Below are 12,932 nucleotides of genomic sequence, written 5' to 3'. Positions count from 1 at the left end.
GATTCAGAATCAACTTGATGGCCAGGAGTGGTTTTTTAAAAAGTTTATTCTTGATTTCTTAGAGATTCAGCCTCCCCCAGACTCGGTTTCGAAGAGCATCAAAGCATAGAACTTAGTGGGGGCCCCAAAGAGTCTAGAAAGAACCAGGTGAATAGAAACTCCCTTGCAGGTGCTGTTTCTGTAGAACAACCTAGAACTGGAAGAGAGATGTCTTTGAACTCCATTTTGGACACCAAGTTTCTGCCAAAATTAATAGAATATTGAGCATATACATATTTTAATTTCTCATCTTTTTTAAAAAAATCATTTTATTGGGGACTCTTACAACTCTATAACAATCCATATATCCATTGTGTCAAGCGCATCTGTACATGTTGCCATCATCATTTTCAAAACATTTTCTTTCGACTTGAACCCTTGGTAGCAGCTCTTCACTTTTTCCTGCCCCTTAACCTTCCCTCCCTCATTGAAGTAGTTAGTTTATTGTGTCAACCTGGCTGGTAAACACATGTGGGGTTAATTGAAGGGCAGAGGGATGAATGGCTTAGTGAGCCTCACTTTACTAGTTCTCAGGGTCTCTTGCTTTCTGATGGCCGGACCAGGGTGCAGCTGCCTTAGCCAATTCCCTGCTTCAGCTGGCAAGGCTCACTTCCTGCAAGACATCCCCAAGGAGAAGCCACATGGACCTACCCAAATGCAGGCCTGGGTGTTGGAGCACCCATATGGAGACCCCTGTAAGCGCTGAGATGCTCACACATTCACTGACTCGGCTTTCCTCCTGCAGTCAGCATCATTGGGTCTGTTTTGTGAGATGGAGGAGGACTTTGTGGATTGGTGTTGGACATATGGGTTAATGTTGGACATGTGGGCTTGGGCAGCACTGGGTTGGGATGTTTTCTTGATGCGCACTTAACCTTTATATAAAACTCCTCTTATACATGAGTTTCTATGGATTTGTTTCTCTAAAGTACCCAGACTAACACACTCACGAACCCTTGATAATTTATAAATTATTATTTTTATATCTTACACCAACCGCTGTCTCCCTTCACCCACTTTTCTGTTGTTCATCCCCTGGTTGAGGCCACGGGTGGGGTGGGGGGGGGTTATACATTGATCATTGTGATTAGTTCCCCCTTTTCTAGCCCCACCTTCCCCCACCCATATGGTATTACTACTCCCCTTATTGTTCCTGAGTATAATTTTTTAAGGAAATGAGTGAAGTTTATTCTTCTCATGATTTGCAGACTGGGGAAAAGCTGAGCGTGCATCTAAAGAGAAGGTTTGGAATAGCTATCTAGAGGTGTTTACAGTCAGGGTTAGAGCAAATGGAGGTTGTAAACAATGAGAAGTGGTACAGAACAAGAAGTTATCTATCTTTCTTGTGTTTGACCAGAGAGAACCCATATATGCCATTAAGCAGTTCTTTTTGTGAGAAAAAAAAAAAACCCAGACCTGGCTTCTTCTGTTTGAAACGTTTTACTAATCAGCCATCCAAGACATGGTTCTGCGGAAATTGATGATGACACGTTTTATGGTTTTGAGTCCTAAGGTGAAAGCAAGCCAGCTTAATGATTTGTGGTGACTGCTCCCCCTAGTGGTTCCAGCAAGTCTGAAGTCTGCAAGAAATGTACCTTTGTTCTTATCACTGCTGTCCAGTCCGTTCTGATTCACAGCGACTCCAAGGAAGCTGTGCATCTTCCCAGGAGCAGAAAGCCTCATCTTCCTCCTGAAGACCACGAGGGTTCGTCCCTGCAGCACCACCAGGGCTCCGTTCATTTGGCTCTTGCAGGAAGAACATGCTGAAACTCAGAAGTCAACAAGGGCCCTGATGGTATCCATTTAGGAAGTGGTTCGTGCTGCTTGGCTCTCACAGAGGTGGTCCTAAGAGCCATAGAAGTGGTTCAGGACCCCTCGGGAGGGCGAGGAGAGGGCCAGCCTGAGGCAGGCTCACAGTGAAGGGATGCATGGGGAAGAGGAGACGGCCAGAGTGATAGAAGGAAACTTGAAGAGGGGTGTTCTGGATGTAAGAGAAGCCGTGCCTCATGGATCAGGACGTAGTAACTGGGCCCAGGGCCACCATGGGGACACAAGATGTGTACTGGGCAAAAAAGCAATAAATAGTAAATGAAAGCAGTCTCCTGCAATACTTCCTGCATGTCCCTTCACACACACACACACACACACACACACACACACACACACACACACAACCTCACTGCCATCTAGTGGATTCCGACCCACAGTAATGACCCCAGTGGCTTACAGGAGTAGAAAGCCTCATCTTTCTCCCATAGAGCGGCTGGTGGTTTTGAACTGCTGCCCTGTGGGAAGCAGCATAACCCCTCCCTCCCTCTCTTTCTCCCTTCCCTCCCTCCAACCTTCAAGTCTAAAAGTGATGGGCCCCGGGGAATGCTTTCATTTGTATTCTTTTGACCTCTGGACTTTCTCATCCTTCTACAAGGGGTTACGCATTAGTGGGGGCAAAGCACTCTTGGGTTCGGGATGGAAGCATCAGCCCCTGCAGCCTGGTGAGTGTCAGCACTCAGGGTGGCTGTCCCCTACATCCCCTTGCCGAGGAGGCAGGGGGGGGCGGCAGGAACCATCCTCATGGGCGCACACACATGGGCTGAGCTGGGGACTGTTTCCGAACTTGGGCCCCACTGTCTGAATTCAAGGGCAGAAAGCACGGAGGACTCAGCAGACCCAGGACCCCTGGTGCTGCAGCGGGGTAAGCACTGGGCAGTTAACCGCGAGGTCGGCGGAAAGACGAGGCTGTCTGCTCCGTAGAGACTGAGTCTTGGGAAACCCACGGAGCTGTCCTAGTCTAGCTTTTAGGGTCCCTTTGCGTCAGAATCCACTTGATGGTAGGCGGGTTAGGCTTTTGGATTTTCCTACCACACTGACCTGGGGGCGGCTTGCAGGGCCCGGGGTTACTAAGTGCATGGAGAATTTCAGTAGTGCCTTTTATCTTGCACTTCCTGACAAGCGAAAGCTCTGGTCGCTGCCCCCAGCAAGGAGTGAGGGCAGGAAGGGGTGGAATTAATGAAACATGGGAGAGCACTCTGAAGGGCGGAGCTAAAGAAGGCAGACGTCAAAGAATCCTTTAAATACAGGACCCACACCGGTCCCCAGGGAGCACCCAGGACCAGCAGGCAGAGGCACCAACGCTGCTCCACTGCCTTTGACTGCTGCCCACCGTCTACGTGTGTCTGTCTGTGAGAAGGAGGCCAAGCGGAGACAAGGATGATGGAGCCGGAGGAGTACAGAGAGAGGGGTGAGTGATGAGTGTCCAGGCCCTCACCCCCCACATCTGCTAGTGGGGCAGAGCCCTGAGATTCTGGAATGCCATTTGACTGGGAGAATTAGGATAACTTTCTATGCTTATCAAAGACATAGGGTTGGCTTCAGAGCATTTCCCAGGAAGGTAGGATCAGAGTCTACAATTTTTTAGCCAACCTCTTTTTCCTTCTGTCTCCCGCCCCCCCCGCCCCCCCACCTTGCTGAGACTCGATTTTCTGCTCTACTTTTTCACAGGAGAGAGCTTTGAATCCCTGTCCCACGTAGTCGAGGAAAAAAAGGGGATGATTCATTTTCTGAAAATCTCTAAGCATTCTGTAGACAGCATACAATCTCTTTTTTTTCTTGACACACAATCACACAATCTCTTTTCTTTCTTTCTTCATTCTTCTCTGTGTGAGTATCTCAGTCATGTTAATATGTCAACCCCCCTTCTTAGGTTAAGGAGCTCTGGTGGCGTAGAGCGTTAAGCATTGGGCTACTAAACCAAAGGTCAGCCATGCAAACGCCCAAGCTGCTCTGCAGGAGGAAGATGGGGCCATCTGTTTGGGTAAAGATTTCCAATCTCAGAAAACCTGTGCAGCAGTCTGCCCTACAGGGTTGCTATGAGTTAGAGTCGACTAGGCAGCAGTGGGTTTGCCTTTGACCCTTTAATTTAGTCATTCATCCTATCAATATGTAGTGAGTACCGACTATGTATTGTGGGGGAAGGGGCCAGCCCCCATCACTAATCATGGGTTCGATAAGCACAATTGTACGGTTGAAATATATAAAGATTATAGTAAAGTCATAAAGAGCATGAGAGATAGAAGAGAGATAGGAATAATGGAGTCAGACACATTTCATGGTAGCAATGCTTACCTCAGCCTCACTTGGTGGTCCATGTGGAGAGAGAGGGAGGGAAAGGAAAAGGGGAGTGAGAATGGGTGGGGAGAAGGGTAGCCAAAGAGAGGCCAAGAGGGGGGAAGCCCGAGAGAGAGCTCTTTATTGGTAACCCAGGTCTATATACCTTTGGGGGGAGTGCAAGCCCACTAATTACAGGTAAAGACATACGTCACAGGAAGGGGTTGCACTATAGGTTATACAGCAACGAGAGGGGGACATTCTAGGGATATACATGTATTGGAAGAGGAGGGATTTGGGGGTATACATGTGACAAGATGGGCAGATCCTAGATTCAGGATGGCAGCCTAACTTTGGATGTCACTGAGCTGGCTTGACCTGTTCTCTGACTCAATATAGAAGCCATTATCAGCAGGGTGTAAACTCCACCTACAGGCACCAAATCCATGACTGTAAGCCTTTAGGGAGAAGTAGCCGATTGTCTTTAACAGCAGGGAGCAACCCTACCAATCCAGACAGTTGCTTGACAACTGACTGCCTTCGGGGAGTTAACTTGATCATCATTTATCATTAGCTGCAAGCAGTGTCCTAAGTCTAACATATATTTGGGGGAGATGACTTGGGAGAAATCTTTCTGTTTCCCACAATTCCCTCTTTTGTTTTATATATAAAATTCAAAAGAGCCACATGGGCAGCATGGTTATTTTCTATACATTGAAGCTGTCAAGGCAAAACTTAGCGATCCAATTAATATAGCCAAAAATTCAGTCTTATAGCAAGCAAGCATTTTGAGTCCAGACGCTGGGGATAAAATCCCCCTACGCCCATATGCTATTGGAGGAAGATATGAGAGGGGCTGGATGCTGCAGCGGGTAGAAATAGAGCCATTAAGAGCGCCCGCTTCCATAGTTAAAGCTGCCGGCCACACAGCAATCAGCTATGTGCTTGTAAGAGAATGACTTCAAATCAGCACCATATAGGAGGGAAAAGGGGGGAACAATATCATGAGAATGTGATTAGGACTTACCTACAACTCACAAGGGTGAGGGTCCCTGTCCACCTCTAGAAACCTAGCCTGTCAGAGAGAATAAAGGATTCGTCCTTAAGCACGAACTTCAAAAGTGCCATAGAGGCCGTATGATTCTCCCTCACACGCCTTAGCTTTCTATAGAAGCAACACATGATAGCCAGGACAAAAATTATGATTATGAGCAGCACTGTTGGGCTGGAACCCAGGCTATGAGAAATACTTTGAACCCAAACTTGATGAACCAACCCTTCCATGCCATTCACCAAATGCTTAATTAGATCAGAGCCAGGAGATGCCTCAAATCTGTCTTTGAATGTATAGAAAATATCCTTTTAGCTAAATCACATCTAATGAAATGTTTCCCTTAAACCCTTGCAAATGTTTCCTAATCAAATCCCAATCATGCAATGTCTTACTGTATGGGTAAGGGGTTATACAAAAATCAGTTACATTCCAATCACATTATAGCATTAATTGACAAGTCCAAAATCTTGATCTTTCAGCCAAAGAACAGTCTGCTGTTGTAGTCCAGTTACTATAGTATAGAGTATTCAGTTATGGTAGAGTCCTAGAGGGACTGTTAAGACAGCATCAGCAATGGAAGAAATGTCTCAGCAGTCAGTGATCACCATTCTTGACGTTATGAATAACTTCAGTAGCAGTACAGGGTCAGGCCACTCATCAGCTTACCCTCTTTTCTTCTGGGCCTTGCTGGCTGAAGAGAAATCCACCTAGCTCCTTTGCCTGTGAAAGCATGAACAAATAACCCCTCTCTTTAGGGTGTCATTAACCTGAAAAGGGAATTATGATGAAGCTTTTGTGGTTCCTTTGTTTCTTTCATGTCCACCTTTCTCCGAACGTGGTTGAATCCCTCTCAGGGGAGTCCATCAGTTTTATTCTGCAAAAACATAAATGGATAGCCCTTTCTCCAGGCGACAAATGGACCTGGATCCCAAATGCAATTTCCATCTTCTTGGGTCTCTTTAGATCAGCTTTCTCTGTAGAAGTGAAAATGTGTTTATCTGCCCTAATTTTGTTACAAGCTTTTAGTAAAGGGAAAAATTTTTTAGTTAAAATGACTAAATGAAATTTGTCACACATAAGATTCCTCTTCTCCCTCTTCTGTTTTTTCCCCCTTCTGCTTTAACAATGTAGACTTTAAAGCATTGCTAGCAATCTCAGTTAACTTGCTATTGTTATGTAAATGTAACCTCCCAGCTCACAGAGAATCCAGAGAGCTAACATGTAAAATTTGGCTCCCAGCTCTCAGAGAATTAAGAGAGCTAACTAACTCGGAATGATTTGAAAGACTGAAAAATTCTTAATGAATTTGTCCAACTGTTTTTGAAGTAACTTACCAAACAGACATTTTTTCTCCAAGTTTACCAATAAGGTTACAGGCTCTTTAGATTTTATAATCTTGCAATATTCTGTCTCAATTAACTTCACTCATTCCTTCCATGCTAGATTTACAGGAATTTAATGGGCAGATCTCAGGCTCTCCTGAATACCCTAAGGAAATGACCCCATATCCAGTTTAAAAACCTTTTCCCTTCAATTTCTAATTCCAAGTGGGGGCACTGTTGTCTCCCCACAGCAGCATCCAAAAGACCCCTTCAATTAAAGGGCGGTCAGACTTCTCAAGTACTCTTTCCTGATAGGTATGCATTTTTACTCTAGAAATGCAAGGAAGCAAAAATTGGCTTAAGCGATCTTCCTTTTTTATGAACCATGGTATATCAGATTTATCACTGCCTTAATTTCTTCATAATCCTGATCAACAATTCCAGCAACAATCTGAACGCCTTGAGAATTTAGGTTGGACTTTCCTAGTGAACATCCCATAGTTCTTTTAGGTAGCAGACCCCAATTACTGCTTTTAATAATTTCTGATTTAATCACAGCTTTTAGTTTTTTCTCACAACTCTGACCAACTCCAGTATCAATTTGAATTCCTTGAATACTTAGGTTAAATCTTCCTGATAGAAACTGCACTGCAGCGAGAACAGAAGCTGGGGTTTTGCGAGTTCGGTTAGGTCTGGTCTCCTGCTATGAATCTGGGGGATACCTCAGTTTCTCTCTAAGATCTTCTTTGCTCTGGCAGGCAGACACCTTGCCTCCCATGCTTTGCTGGGCCGGGTCTGTATCAAGCTCCTTCCTCTGTTTTCCTGCCAGGAAGCCTTTGTTAAAGGCAATCCTTTACTGTTGAATCTTGAGCGACATTGACTCATCCAATGAGTTCCCTTCCTGCAGCATGGGCAAATTTCAGGTTCTTTTAAACCTGAGCTAGGTGGCCCTGGCCCATGCTCTGGCACAGGCTGCAGCTCACTCTGTGGCCAGGCTGATTGGCCTGTGCTACCTACACTCTTTGAAGATGACCTGTCTTTCTGCTACTAAAGCACTTTCTTTTAGGTCTGGTGTATAACTCGGCTTTCTCTCTTCTGATGGAATTATCTTTTCCCAGGCCCTTAGGCAAACCTCATGTATCTGTTCTATTGTCTGTTCAGTAAATTGTAGTTGAGACTCAACTGTGATATAATTCTCATCCCCTAGCAATTGATGAATTCCTATATCTATGCCCTCTTCTGCATTTTTGAATGCTCATTCAAGGGCTGCTTCGTTCCACAGCATTTGATATTGCAGAGATTCTGAAGAGTAAAGACAAATTTTCGCTACAACTTCTCCAGTCTGTAGGGGTCCAGCTCTCGGACTGTGCTAAAACCCTTATCATGCTAATTACATAAAGTGAGTCTGGGCCATAATCATTGACTGCCTGCTTGAGATCTTTTAGCAACTCAAAGGGGAAGGCACTGTAAATTCCTTGTTGGTGTTTCCTGCAAGGCTATCTGCTAACAACTCTAACAGGATAAGACATTCTAAATTCTAAATCTCCTTCTTCTGCCATCCCTCTTTCTACTGTTAAAAGTAAAGGTGCTAAAAAAAAAAAAAAAAAGTAAAGGTGCTTTCCTATACTTTGCATCTTTGCTTTTATTCTCTGAACTAGTCTTCTCAACCTGTATATCTTGAAACTCCACTTCCCGAACTTCATCTTCTGTGTTAGCTCCCTTAGACTGTATTTCTATGGAGCTAATCTCTCTACCTTAAGCACTGGCTTGCTTAATTATTTTACAATCTCTAGTCTTTCTTACACTAAATTCCAACAAGGGAGCAGATGTTTTTACTATGATGTCCCCTCCTGACTCAGGCTTAGTTTTCTCAGCTCTTCCTAATCTTCACATGGGCCTGGTACCCATTCTGCCTGCCTCTCACCTGATTTAAGTTTGGGTATCTCAGAAGCTTCTCACTACTTTGCTGGTTTTGTTTCTTTGCTTCCCCTACCTTTGAAAGCAAGGGGGAGCTTCCTGGGATTGTTTAATAACCTCGTTTTGGGTCTTGGAATTCGCTGCCTCTAGTTCTTTATCACCTTTAAACCTTCGGAGACTGCAATACCCTGAGGGCATATAGGCTTTGGCCACGAGGTTTCCTTTGGAATCAGAGGCCTTAAATAACAAATCAATCCCTGCTTCTTCAGTTTTTTTCTAAAGTTTCATCACCTAACTCATGCCCATTCAAAGAGGCTTTAGCTTGCTTTTCCAGATTTGAATAGACACAAGACTTCTCACTAGACTGATAATCTTCTTTCTCTTGAACCCACAGAGACCACGTCTCCATGGGGATACTCTCCCCATCTCTGTGTGCTTCCTTTAAGTTTACAATGACCTTCTCCCAGGTCTCTAGATCAAAAGTTCCTTCCTCTGGGAGCCATGGATTATACCTTTTTACTACTTTTAGCAAACATTGCATCTTTTTCTTTGTTAATTTTACACCCTGTCTTTTCAGTAAGTGGATGAGCATAGTACCATACGTTTCAGGTTTGCTTTTACCTTGCCCCGTTGTTCTCATTAAAATACTCATTCACTATTTCCACTACTTATCTGCCAATCCCCACACCGGATCCTCACTTTACACAATTTTCCCGATTCACTTTACATTCCGGTGGGACCGTACAATTGTTACATAGGGTATAGCTCAAAAGAATTCTTTTCATATTGCCCCATGTTGGGCACTATCTGTGGGGGAAGAAGCCAGCCCCCACCACTAATCATGGGTTCGATAAGCACAATTGTGCAGTTGATGTATATAAAGATTATAGTAAAGTCATAAAGAGCATGAGAGATAAAAGAGAGATAGGAATAATGGAGTCAGGCACATTTCATGGTAGCAATGCTCACTTCAGCCTCACTGTGGTGGTCCACGTGGAGAAAGAGGGAAGGGAAGGAGGACAAGGGGAAAGGGAACAGGGGAACGAGGATGGGAGAGGAGAGGGGGATCTGATGAGAGGCCAAGGGAGTAGCCTGAGAGAGAGCTCTTTATTGGTAACCCAGGTTTATATACCTTTGGGGGCAGTGCAAGCCCACTAATTACAGGTAAAGACATATGTCACAGGAAGGGGTTGCACTGTAGGTTATACAGCAATGAGAGGGGACAATCTAGGGATAGACACATAATAGGAAGAGGAGGGATTGGGGGTATACATGTGACAAGATGGGCGGACCCTAGATTCAGGATGACATCCTAACTTTGGATGTCACTGAGCTGGCTTGACCTGTTCTCTGAATCTCCATAGAAACCATTATCAGCAGGGTATAAACTCCACCTACAGGCACTAAATCCATGACTATAAGCCTTTAGGGAGAAGTAGCCCATTGTCTTTAACAGCAGGGAGTGGGCCCTACCAATTCAGACAGTTGTTTGGCAACTGACTGCCTTCAGGGAAGTAACTTGACCATCAATTTACCATTAGCAGCAAGCAGTGTCCTAAGTCTAACATATATTTCAATCAAGAGCTCCTGGGGGCACATGCAGGATGCCTGGATGTGGTGGCTATGCGCTAGGCTGCTAACCACAGGGTCAGCAGTTTGAAACCACCCATCTCTCCAAGGGAGAACAAGGGGGCTTTCTTAGAAATTCACAGGGGACAGTTCGACCCTGTCCTATAGGATTGCCATGAATTGGCATCAACTCCATGGCAGTGAGTTTGGTTTTTGATTTGGTGGCATACAGAGTTAAGCACTGATCTGTTAACCAAGAGGTTGGCCTTGAACCCACTCAGTGATTCCGTGGGAAAAGACCTAGCTATCTGTCCCCGACAGGTTACTGCCTGGGACACCAGTGGCACTTGGATGCTGTCACCTGAGTGGAAGGGACTCAGTGGCACCTTCTAACAACAACGACGTTGTGTATCACAGAGCAGGGATGCTGCAGGGGGTTTGCAGTCAGCTGATGGCCCTGAGTGGGGACCCGCCTAGTGGCTCTGTGGAAAGAAAGTCTTCAGCGGAGTTTGTTATGAACCAAATCTTATATGATGAGGACCAAATGGATACCCTGCTTTCAGGCCGAGGGCTCATCACAGGGAAAGCGGGGTCACTGATTCCAAGAGAATCATGAATGCTCTTCTCTTCATAGTTTTAATATCCTCACCCACTGCTAATCGGGTCTATTGTCCAGACTTTTCAGACTGATTAAGGCACTGTCTGTCCTTTCCTCAACTTTTGCTCTTTCTCCTCTACCCAGAGACAACAACCTACCAAGCTGCCAACAGCCTTTACACATTAGTGTGCATCAACCTATTCCATGTGGAAATTTGTCACATGAGTGGAACATAAATACATTTGATGATGTCCCTGGACGAATGGGGGGCCGAGTCCTGACCTCTCAGCTTTGGTGGGGGCTGCTGGGAGGCACTGGGCTGTGGGAAGAGAGGAGGAACAGAGAGGTGTCCCCAAATCTCTATGTTGGTCCTGCTCAGAAGAACTTCTTATAAACTAGTGAGGAGAGAAGTACTTGGGTTCTCTCTTCTCTCCTTCCTTTCTCTTTGTAAGGAGAAAAATGGTCTGGGGATGCTATGGAAGGTTTATGGGTACTGAGAGAGACAGAGAAAGGGAGAGAAGCCCAGAGAACAAGAGACAGAGGCACCGAAGCCTAAGACCGCTCCCGGAGAATGAAAGCGGAAAACACATTTCCAATGGCTTCAGAGATTGGAAGGCTTTCCTTCCTTATTCGTTTGATAAAGTTCGGACTATCTAAAATACATCTGTCTAGGCGCTGAAGTGTTGCTGGGGGCAGGGGAGACAGGATGAAAAAGTGATTAAGACACAATCCCTTATTTCCCGTCATGTCAGGGGTTCTTAATCTGGGTTTGTGGTTGTGTTTTAGGAATTCCACGGATCTCAGAAATTATATTCTACATTGTGTGTGTGTGCTTATGTCTATAGGGTTGTTTTTTTTTGTATGTGTAATAGATACATGTTGCCGTTTCAAGAGTTTCTTACAAGGACAATTTAGTAACTTTCATGACCTCCACCATGTTGCTCAGCATTCGCAAAAATGAAAACCCACTGCAGTGCACTTGACTCTCCCTTCTAGTCACCCTGGAGAACTGCCCAGAGTTTCCCAGGCCGTCCTCTGGACTGGAGCAGACTGCTAAAGGTTCTCCCCCGCAGGTTGGCTGGTTGGTTCAAACAGCACACCATTCGGTTAGCAGCACAGCGCTTTGCGACGGTGTCACCAGGGTTCCTTTACTTAACATGACACCAACCCGCTGCCCTTGAGTCAATTCTGACTCACAGTGACGCTACAGCACAAACTTGAACGGCCCCTGGGGGTTTCCAAGATGAACTGTTCAGGAGTAGAAAGTCTCATCTTCCATCCCTGGGGCAGCTGGTGGTTTCAAATTGCTGACCTTGTAGTTTGCAGAGTAGCATGTAGCCCACTATGTCATCATTTATTTCCAAAGTTTTTTTCATCACTCTTAAGGGAAGGTCACGATCACAATGATCTACATATAACCCCCTCCCTGGGGGATGGACAACAGAAAAGTGGGTGAAGGGAGCCGTTGGACAGTGCAAGATATGACAAAATAATAATTTATAAATTAGCAAGGGTTCATGAGGGAGGGGTGGGAGGGAGGGGAAACAAATGAGCTGATACCAAGGGTCAAGTCGAAAGCAAATGTTTTGAGAATGATGAGGGCAACAAATGTACAAATGTGCTCGACACAATGGGAGTATGTATGGATTGTGATAAGAGCTGTACGAGCCCCCGGTAAAATGGTTTTTTTAAAAAGAGAGAGAGCAGTTCAGTGTGCCCTAAGCAACAAGTCTTCCTTTGGCCTCTCTCGTTACCTACTCCGGGTCATGGAAGTGGGAGCCTACAAGATTTGTCCTTGTGTGACTCTAAGTGGATTCTCTGCGAAATCTACCGAGCCTCCCCTCCCCTCCTCTCCCTCCCTCCTTAAAAAGGCGAGGAATTATTGATCCACTGGAAATTATGATCAAATAGACTTTTCACCGCTTACCAGGCTGGGCATGGGCATTTGCTTTCTGCACTGATTTATACGAGCAGAAATCATAAAATTAGAGAATGTTTTGTTGTGTATATTTGTGCCACAATTAGAAAAAAATAATTACATGAATAATGATGAGTACAAGGAAGAAGAAAATGTTCTAGAATTGAATAGGATGACAATTGTACAAGTCTCCTTGATACGATTGAATCGTTGACTTGTACAACATGTGGATGAAGTGCTAATAAAACTTAAAAAATTGGCTTTCTGTTCTAACAGAGTAGAAGGTCTGTGTGCGTGTGTGTTTTAACAGTTGTTTTTGGATAGAAAAAGTCACCAAATTTCTCCAGAATCTGTGAGGTAGTAAATGAATAGATTGTGTGTGTGTGTGTGTGTGTGTGTGTGTGTGTGTGT

The sequence above is a fragment of the Echinops telfairi genome, unplaced genomic scaffold (assembly GCF_000313985.2).
Source record: "Echinops telfairi isolate 266 unplaced genomic scaffold, ASM31398v2 ScPeMD7_8;HRSCAF=38, whole genome shotgun sequence".
Taxonomy (NCBI): Eukaryota; Metazoa; Chordata; class Mammalia; order Afrosoricida; family Tenrecidae; genus Echinops; species Echinops telfairi.
Note: the sequence above shows the minus strand (reverse complement) of the source record.